The 8,465-nt window shown below is 40.0% G+C and overlaps 1 non-coding gene across 1 annotated transcript; it reads left to right on the top strand.

Moving 5' to 3' along the window:
• Nucleotides 1–1,628: 1,628 nt before the first annotated feature.
• TRNAE-CUC lies at nucleotides 1,629–1,700 on the top strand. The gene has a single exon. It is a non-coding gene; the product is annotated as a tRNA-Glu (tRNA).
• The last annotated feature ends 6,765 nt before the right edge of the window (nucleotides 1,701–8,465 follow it).

Below are 8,465 nucleotides of genomic sequence, written 5' to 3'. Positions count from 1 at the left end.
AAAAGATATTAATCAGTTTATTGGAAAACGTCTTGATGAAACTGCCTCTAAAGCAATTAACTGCTATGAAGGAGATTTCATCACCTATTTTGGGACTGAGATATGCATTTCTATTGCATGTAGGGGAAAAAATTAAAACATATACATCAGTACCAATTAAGAGGTGCTATGAGTGCTCTTTGCAGAGCACTAAGAATGCTGTAATCATATTTATAAACAAAAATAGTCAAGACTGTGATGAAGCATGCAATCTAAAAATATTTTGTATTAGATACAAGAAAATATTCTTTAAGTTCTACAAACCATTTTGCCATATTTCCTTCCCAGCACATACACACTGATTTCTAATGAAATATGATCCCAGTAAATGTTGAGTTTATGGTGCATTTACAGTGACCTCAAGCATCCTATTTTTGAAGGGGTTATGTTAAGCCTTCTGGAAGATATCTGTCTTTCATTGTCACCTTCTAAAATAGCTTTTCAATCTCTGGGGACTGCAGTTCATCTGACTGCTTTAGGCACGTGTTTCAGGTCCTGTGTTCAGTAGAGCCTTCAAGTATGTGCTAAGACCCTCATATTGGGAAGACTTTAAGAAGGTGTTAATGGTGAGCATGTGCTTAAACACTCTGGTAGAGGAAAGCAGACAACTATTTACCACCACAATTTTGGACATCACCTCTCGGTTGTACACACTTGGGGCCAGGTGCTTCTGCTACTCCATTGGAATGGCAGGAGAACCGCTTCAGTGTCGAGTCCTGAGCCATAGGTAGAAATGAGCAGTCTGTAACGCCAGGCCAAGCTCAGGTGCAAAGTGGTGACGTGAAGCTGCTCTGGAGCGAGCACAGAGGTGATACCCCTGCAAAGCTCCACGCAGGACAGTGGGGACCGTCACACTGTTCCTGGCCTCGGGCTGAGAGATAGGGCTCACCTATCCATACTTCTTGACTTCTGCCTCTGGTGCCTCCTCCCTTTGATGCCTGTGGTGGTGCTTCTGCTGCTTTTGAGGAAGCTTATCCTACATGGAAAAAACCTATTTGTTTAAAAGAGCCTGTAATGAAAGATGACTACAATTATTGCAGGTTGTTACATTTGCACATTTGAAGGTTAATTCATGTACTGCACTCAGACACAGTCAAATATCCAGGAGAGATGATTCTGATTTTAAAGATAGACTGGTTATTACAAAGCAAGCAACTGAATAGAGATGAAACAGCAGAAGTCCACCTGATTCCAGTACTATAAAATTGTCAATGACACATAGTAGGAAACCTCGTGCCAAATTAACTATTGCTTTTCTTGTAGAAAGTGACAGAAACAAGTCTGTGCAACATAAGATGTAGGCATTCGCAGTGTGCTGACAAAGCAGGGGTCCAAATTAGTTCCCTATGTCTGAGCCCCCTTTGCTTTTTCTGAAAGTGAAATTTTTGTGTCAAAGCTTGAAAAAGTAGAATACGGACAAGTCAAACAATTTCAGGCATGTCCAGGCGGGTTGTTCCAATGGCACTTCCTCAAGGCTTGCCATTGGAAAACAGAGGCTGTATGTACCAAACAGGATGTAGCACACCAGGGGAGTGAACAAGCTCCTTGCAAATGTGTCTATATGTAGAGCGTATCTGTGAAATGAGGGTTCCTTGGTGGTCTAGTGGTTAGGATGCAGCGCTCTCACCGCTGCGGCCCGGGTTCGATTCCCCGTCAGGGAACTTCTCCGGGCAGATGGAGCTCGTCAGCCCTGTAAGGCCATCCATCTAAGAGAAGGTCACTCTAAACAAACCTGCGTCCTGATCACTGCCACTGTCCAAGCTTGCTCGGCCCCGGCAGATGAACCTTAGGATTAAAGGGTGGGCTCAGCTCAGCGCACACTGTGTCTCACCTAAAAAATCCATTGCGCAGGCTCGAAGGGTAAAGACCTTTCCCAAATCTTCGTTCGCGAAGACTGGCCATGACTTGACTTGATCTGTGAAATGCTGACCTTCTTATGCTTTTGCAAAGTACTGACTGTAGTACTGCTGCTTCCCTTTCTGCTGTTGGCTTTGTGAACTTGCAGCAGAGTGGCCTGGTTGCAACTTTGTAGTTTGTGCACTGAGAGCCAAATATTGGTCCCAGTGAAATTAAGTGAGTTACTTCCTGCAAGGAAGTGGTAACCTCTCTGACAGAAAATGACAATTTGGCCTTGAGAGTGCCAGGCAGATTTAGCTAGCATATAATGCTAGAGTTCTGTATTCCTTCTAAACACAGCTCTCCTGAGGATTAGTTGGTGGGAATGTGCTTGGTTTTACATTTGCAGACTATATTATCTCAACAGAGGTTTTTAAACCAGATACTGCATGTGCGCAAATCTTGTGTCTATCACTTATGAAGATGATATTGTCCTTTGCAGCCAGGTGAAATGGACTGCAGAGACAGGGATGTGACCTGGCTGTGCCCAGGGCAGAGCATTTCCCTGGGAACATTGCCTGTGGTAAATGCTGGGTTTCTGTTGATAGGAGCATGTGTGGGATATACACTTTCTGCAGCAAGGAAAAGGAAGGGGATTTGGGCTTCAGCCTCCAATCAACTGTGTTCTTTTGTGCTTGATGTTGTTGTTACCCCCCATGGTCTTTTCAACAGTAGAATTCACACCCTTTGTCTTGATCTAGATTATTGCCTTTCAATATTTGAAGAAAGGAGCCTGAGGCTCCAGGCAAACAGGAGGAGAGGCAAGACTGGAAGCAACAAGATAAGTGGTTGGCAAATGGTCTTGGATTTACCGGACTCCAATCCTGCCTTATCTTTCTGTTGACTACTTGTGAGTATTCAGCAGATCCTGTTGGGCTGGGAGAAAACTGCAGCGACCTTCTGCAGGCAAATGCTGACATCTATCTTGAAAGAGAGGTGTTTGTGCATAACTATTAATGCCCAAAAGTCACCAAACCTCTGGTTCTTAGTCTCACCAAAACCTTCTAATGCTGTTATTAGAACAAGGCTGAGTGTTTGTCTTACACAGCATCTTTGCTGGCCCATCCACACCTCTACTCACATCTTTCCAAAACAGACCCACTTCATGGAGTGGTATGTTTGACCCACAACATTCATTTGCATTAGTGTTAGCAGAAAAACCCTGCATGGTTATGCAGGAAAACATGTACTTTTAGTTTTAGCAGTCTCTTGTAATGTTAGTTTCTTGCAGAAATCACCACAACTTGTTTTTTGTTCAGTTTTTTGTTCTTGTTTTTTGCCCAATATTTTTGGGGGAGGGTGGGGGAAGGGGGAGGGGAAATCTGACCTGCTTCAATTTGAGTGGTGTTAGAAACAGTAATTTCTTTTACTGAGGCTGAAGAAATTAAATAACTGACTTTCCACTGATTTTCCATTACTCTTTTATAGAAGTTACATAGTCTTCAAGCTGGACCCTAAGAAATGCTAAACTTACACATTCAGTGTGAGTAGGTACATGGCATTTTCTTAATAGTGCATTCCTAATGTGTTTTCTTGGGCAAAACATAAGCAGATCATGGAAGCAAATGTACTCCTGCTGTTGTCTGTGGCCTTAGGTGTCTAATCTGTTCATTTTGTGCACTCATGCATCTTTTTCTTCTCTTATCTTCTTAATGAGCAGTAACACAGCAGAGTATATAATATGTAGCCCTTGTCTGTCCTAAGCTATAGAACTGAAAGGAACCTTGTTTCCAAAGTGTGCTAGCTGTGGAAGAGAGAAGGTAATGTCTTCAGAGATGAATGGAAGTTATAAACACAAGGTCTGAAAGGTATCCTGGGTGATACTTTTTGACTTAAATATGTAGATGAACCTTTTAAATATGTTCATCTTGTTTTCATCTGACCATGTAAACTTCTGTTCAAGAATCAACTGCAGAAGTGACCCTTTGGAGCCTATATTAATGTTCATCTGGCAAAGTTTTGGAATTTCATAATCATATAATTGTTGCCAATACATTTTTCTTTATTTTCTCTACTTCTCTATTAATGGGATCTGTATTCTCTGAAGCCTTTTCAATATCATTTGCTGCTGCACGAAAAATTATAAAGTCAGGGTGACCATACTAAGGGTGTTTAAGCTTTGTAGAGAGACTTCAATCCACCTGCTTGGAGAAGGAACATATGAGTGCAGGAGTAAGTAGTAAGTCTTGTGTTTGGGTGCTGGTTATGGATTTGAAATTTGCAGGGGTGAGGACACAAGAACCTAACTGCGGGGCTAGCACCTGGATGTCGCAATTGGTCTGGCTTATTCTCTTGTACAAAGTTTTACAATTTTACAATTTTCCAAGTCATTGATATAAGCATGGAAAATAGGCAGTGTAATGTATTGTTAAATCAGTATTAGTGGAAGCTTCTCATCATGAAAATGTGATTGAAGCTATTATTTTTGTGGCAGCTTAGTGTTATAATGGCAGCATACTCCATTGATGAATGGAATCTCAAGATTCAGAACATGCCTCCCGCTCACATCCTTGTGGAGGAGAACATAACTTCATATATAGCCACACTTTGAGGAAAAAATTTAACTCTTTCAACATGTATCATCAATGCAGATGTAGAACAGGATAATGTAGAATGGGGGACTCTTCTTGTCTTCCTTGTTGAAGAACTTGCAAAAAGGTATTGGAGCAACAAGTGGGAATGAAGCAGCCTACTTTGTTCTGGCCTGATTCTTTGCATTGTTCTGTTGTCATTTGGAGAGGAACACTTTCTCTGTGCTTCCTTTCAGGTTTCCAGAGTGAGTCATGAAGGAGAAGTACCTAGGTGGCTTTAAGCACATACCTGTCTCCTGTCTTTAGCACTCTTCAGCACATTTGCACAGTATTTCCAGGCTTTAGATAGTAAAAGGATGTTCCTTCTTGAGAGTTTATTGACAAGAATTAATCACAAATTTCTTACTGAAATATCTGTGTTGTAAAATGATAACTCATTAAAATCAAACATATTCTTTTCAGGAGAGGGCTTGTTCTGAGACTACCCTATCACACTTTGGCTTTTACAGTCATTTGTACAGGAAAGGTTTTGATGTTGTTGAAACATCTGCTTTGAATAATTCTTTTATAAACTGTACTATTTGAAACACATAAATGGGAACTTAAACCGGAAAAGATAAGACAAAATGAATAGTTGCCATGAAACAAATATTTTGATTTTTTTGTTGTAATTTACATGAGGAAAATAATTTTAAAGATCACATTCATATAGCCTGGAAGAGTGCTTCTCATTCTATTCTAAAAAATTAAGGGATGGGAAAATACCTAGTTGAAAATAAGTGAACAGAGCAAAATAACAGTTCATTTCTGCTCTTCGTAGAAGGAAGTTACATTAGTGTATGATGTTACAGTTTACCTTCCTGAGGCCCATGACAGTCCCTACTCATGTTTGTCCTCACTGTGTTTCTATTCATGTATGAACTTTAAAGGTGAATTCTGCACACCTCAATCAAAACCCCTTGGGAATTCCGAGTTGGTAAAGATTGCAGGGTCAGTACTAAGGATTGCTTGCTGCTACTCTGCATTTATTTAATATATATTAAAAATAATAATAATATAATTAATAATATAAATAATGTAATTAATATAATTAATAATTAATATATGCTTTAATATAATATATTAATAATATATATTAATATATTATTATATGTTGTTATTGATATAGTAATAAATATTAATAATATTAATAATATTCAATGATATATTCAATATATAATAATCAATATTAATAATATTGATATATTAATAAATCTGTATTTATCCTCCTATTTCAGCTGCAGCTGTTGCACGCAGTGGTAGATCAGCATAGCAGGAAACAGCACCCTGATTACTTGTGATACCATGAGGGCAAACTAGGTTAATAAGCAAGTCATCTGTAAGTTGGCAAAGCACGGTGCAAAAAAGCCTGGAATTGGTCTTCTCTTTAAATCTCTTACCACTGTTTCCACACAGCATAGCAGGAGTTAGAGAACAAGTCTGAAATTCAGAGCTGGTGTAAACTAGTGCTATTCAGTGAAGTCTGGTGGAGTTGTACTATTTCATACCTGCTTTCAAAGAGGGCTTGCACAAAAATGATCCTACCATGGAAGTGACATGGTATGACCCTGGCTACCTGAATTTGTTCCATCTGCTGTTGGAGCAGATAAAAGGAGATGTAATATATGGACTATACTACGTGTGGGAGGCAGCCTGCATTCTGTTTTTTCAACACTTTATCAATGTCATTCAACTTGTAATAATTTCTTATAACTTACAGCAAAGACACTTGACTAGAAATTCATTTTTCCTCTTTTGAGTGACAAGAAGAAAAAAACAACACTCTAGTTTTCCAGTAGTGGCCTAAACTGTTATTTCTCCTCAGTATCAAATAATTTGTGTTCATAGAATTTGAGTTTCTGGCAAGCCTGCATTGCTAGCAACATGCCTTTCTTTGCTTCTGGGTTGGACAACAACAGTGTAACAGGAATATTCTTCTTGCCTATCAGATGAAGCCTTCTGTGATCAGCTGGTTGATGCATGCCTTTTAATTTGTCATGGATATTTCTGTGTTTTCAAGGAGATGTCTAGACTGCAAATTGGGAAGAAACAGACTTAAAAGGCTGTAAATCTGTGTCAAAGAGTCTAAATACAGACATGACAAGTGTGCCAAATTCTGATTTGTAAATGCGACTGAATCAAGCCTTACAGGAGCATATTATGGATCTTTCTCCTACTGTTAGTCAAAAAGCTATAGCCAAGCCATAACTTCCTACCAAACCTTTAGACTGGATTATCTAAGCAAGTGAGACACTTGCAGGAAAAAATCTTGTGAAGCAAAAAAAAAAAAAAAATATAATCTGTGATTGGCATCAATCTGACATTCAACATCTGCATTTTAGGAACATAATCTTTTTATGCTAATTGGGGTGATAGATTTGCTATTCCTTTTCTAGATACTCCTTTGTATGTCCATTACAGTACCAAAGGCAGTGTACACAAGTTGCTGATTGAATCATGGTCACCTTGTCAGTCAGATGTCGCCATGTGGATGCTGGAAGTCACTATGCCAATAGAAGCTGTGACGTGTCAGCAATGTCTGTATTACTTACCTTCTGGTCAGATTTCTGTTGACCCAGGCTTTGGCAAAGAGCCCCTCCCCCTCACCAAGTGGGTCTTGAATTTTTTTTGTCTTTTCTAGGCCTTGAGGTTTACAGCTCAAAAACCTGTTGAGAAACACACCAGGGATGAAGTGTCTCTGCCAACCTTTCTTTTGATAATTGATGGAAAGTTTGGATGCTCTAACTCTTCTCGACCCTCTGTATATGGCTAATGCATGGGTCATTGCTGCTTTCTCCCTGGACAATTCCCTCTGGAGTAGCTTATACACCAGCAAACTCTAAAGTACAAGGCATTATCACTTGTTGCCACAACCGTGTTTGCATACAGAAAATGAGGTACATAAAAATGTCAGTCACATAACACCAATCCACAAATAAAACTTATTTTGGACCTATGAAAGGGCTTAAGATGAGATAATGTCACGGTATTTGAAACAGCTGTGGTTCAACTCACAATCCTAAATGCAGACTTGTGTCAAGGTGACTGTGGGCTCACAGTTTGTCTGTGGACAGGTCTTTCTTGTTACTCAGAACTTCAACTAACTTACACTCAGCTGTATTCCAGCTAGCAGTGTCTACAAGACTTTGTCTTCATCCTTGGCTTGTGGCTTCCAAAGAAATCAACAAAAATATTTTCAAGTGGCATATTCTATAGGTAGGCATATAAGCATCTCCAAAAGGTAATTCTTTCATTTGTCTTTGTCCAAGTTTGATAGTGACTCGAAGCTAGTTGAGAATGCCGCCTTGGAAACACAGAATCAGGGGGAAGCACTGTTCTCTTTGGACTCAGGACAACTCCAGTGAAACATGCATCACCTGCCTTGAGCAGAGGCACCACAGCACAGCACACCGAGCTCCTCAGCCCTGGGCTCCAGCAACAACAGCCCCCACACGGCCACAAGACACATCCAGGTTGAGCTCACTAAGAATTCGCCAAGCAGCTGAGCTGTTTTAAAAGTCCTTGGCAAATATGGAGTCTGAGACATTTGGGAAGGGATTTAAACAGTGCAGTTGCTTGGGATAGCAGAAAATGAGATTGAGAACCAGAAAGAGCCTATCTAAAAAAATCCAACTTCCTGCAGTTGTACTCTTTCAAACAACATCTTACTGCACCCACATCATTTAAACAGAGGACCTGGCACTTTTAGACAGATTTTTATGGTTCTTAAGCATCATCAGAAAACGCTATTTCCCTAGTCAGGGAGCCCAGCTTGCACCTTGTTCTGCTGATTTAGTGAAATGGTGCTGGAAACAAGTCTGGAGGTATGCACGCAAGGAGAGCCAGCCTCAAGCTGGAGGGTAGAGAGTGAGGCAGGGTTTCTTTTAAGTCTTATGCTTAATCTTTCTAAATATAGCACTGTCACACAGAGTTACAAGGTTTTGTCCTTGTTTGTTTAGT

Source organism: Chiroxiphia lanceolata, chromosome 20 (assembly GCF_009829145.1).
Source record: "Chiroxiphia lanceolata isolate bChiLan1 chromosome 20, bChiLan1.pri, whole genome shotgun sequence".
NCBI classification, from domain to species: domain Eukaryota; kingdom Metazoa; phylum Chordata; class Aves; order Passeriformes; family Pipridae; genus Chiroxiphia; species Chiroxiphia lanceolata.
This window is presented reverse-complemented; position numbering and strand designations above follow the sequence as displayed.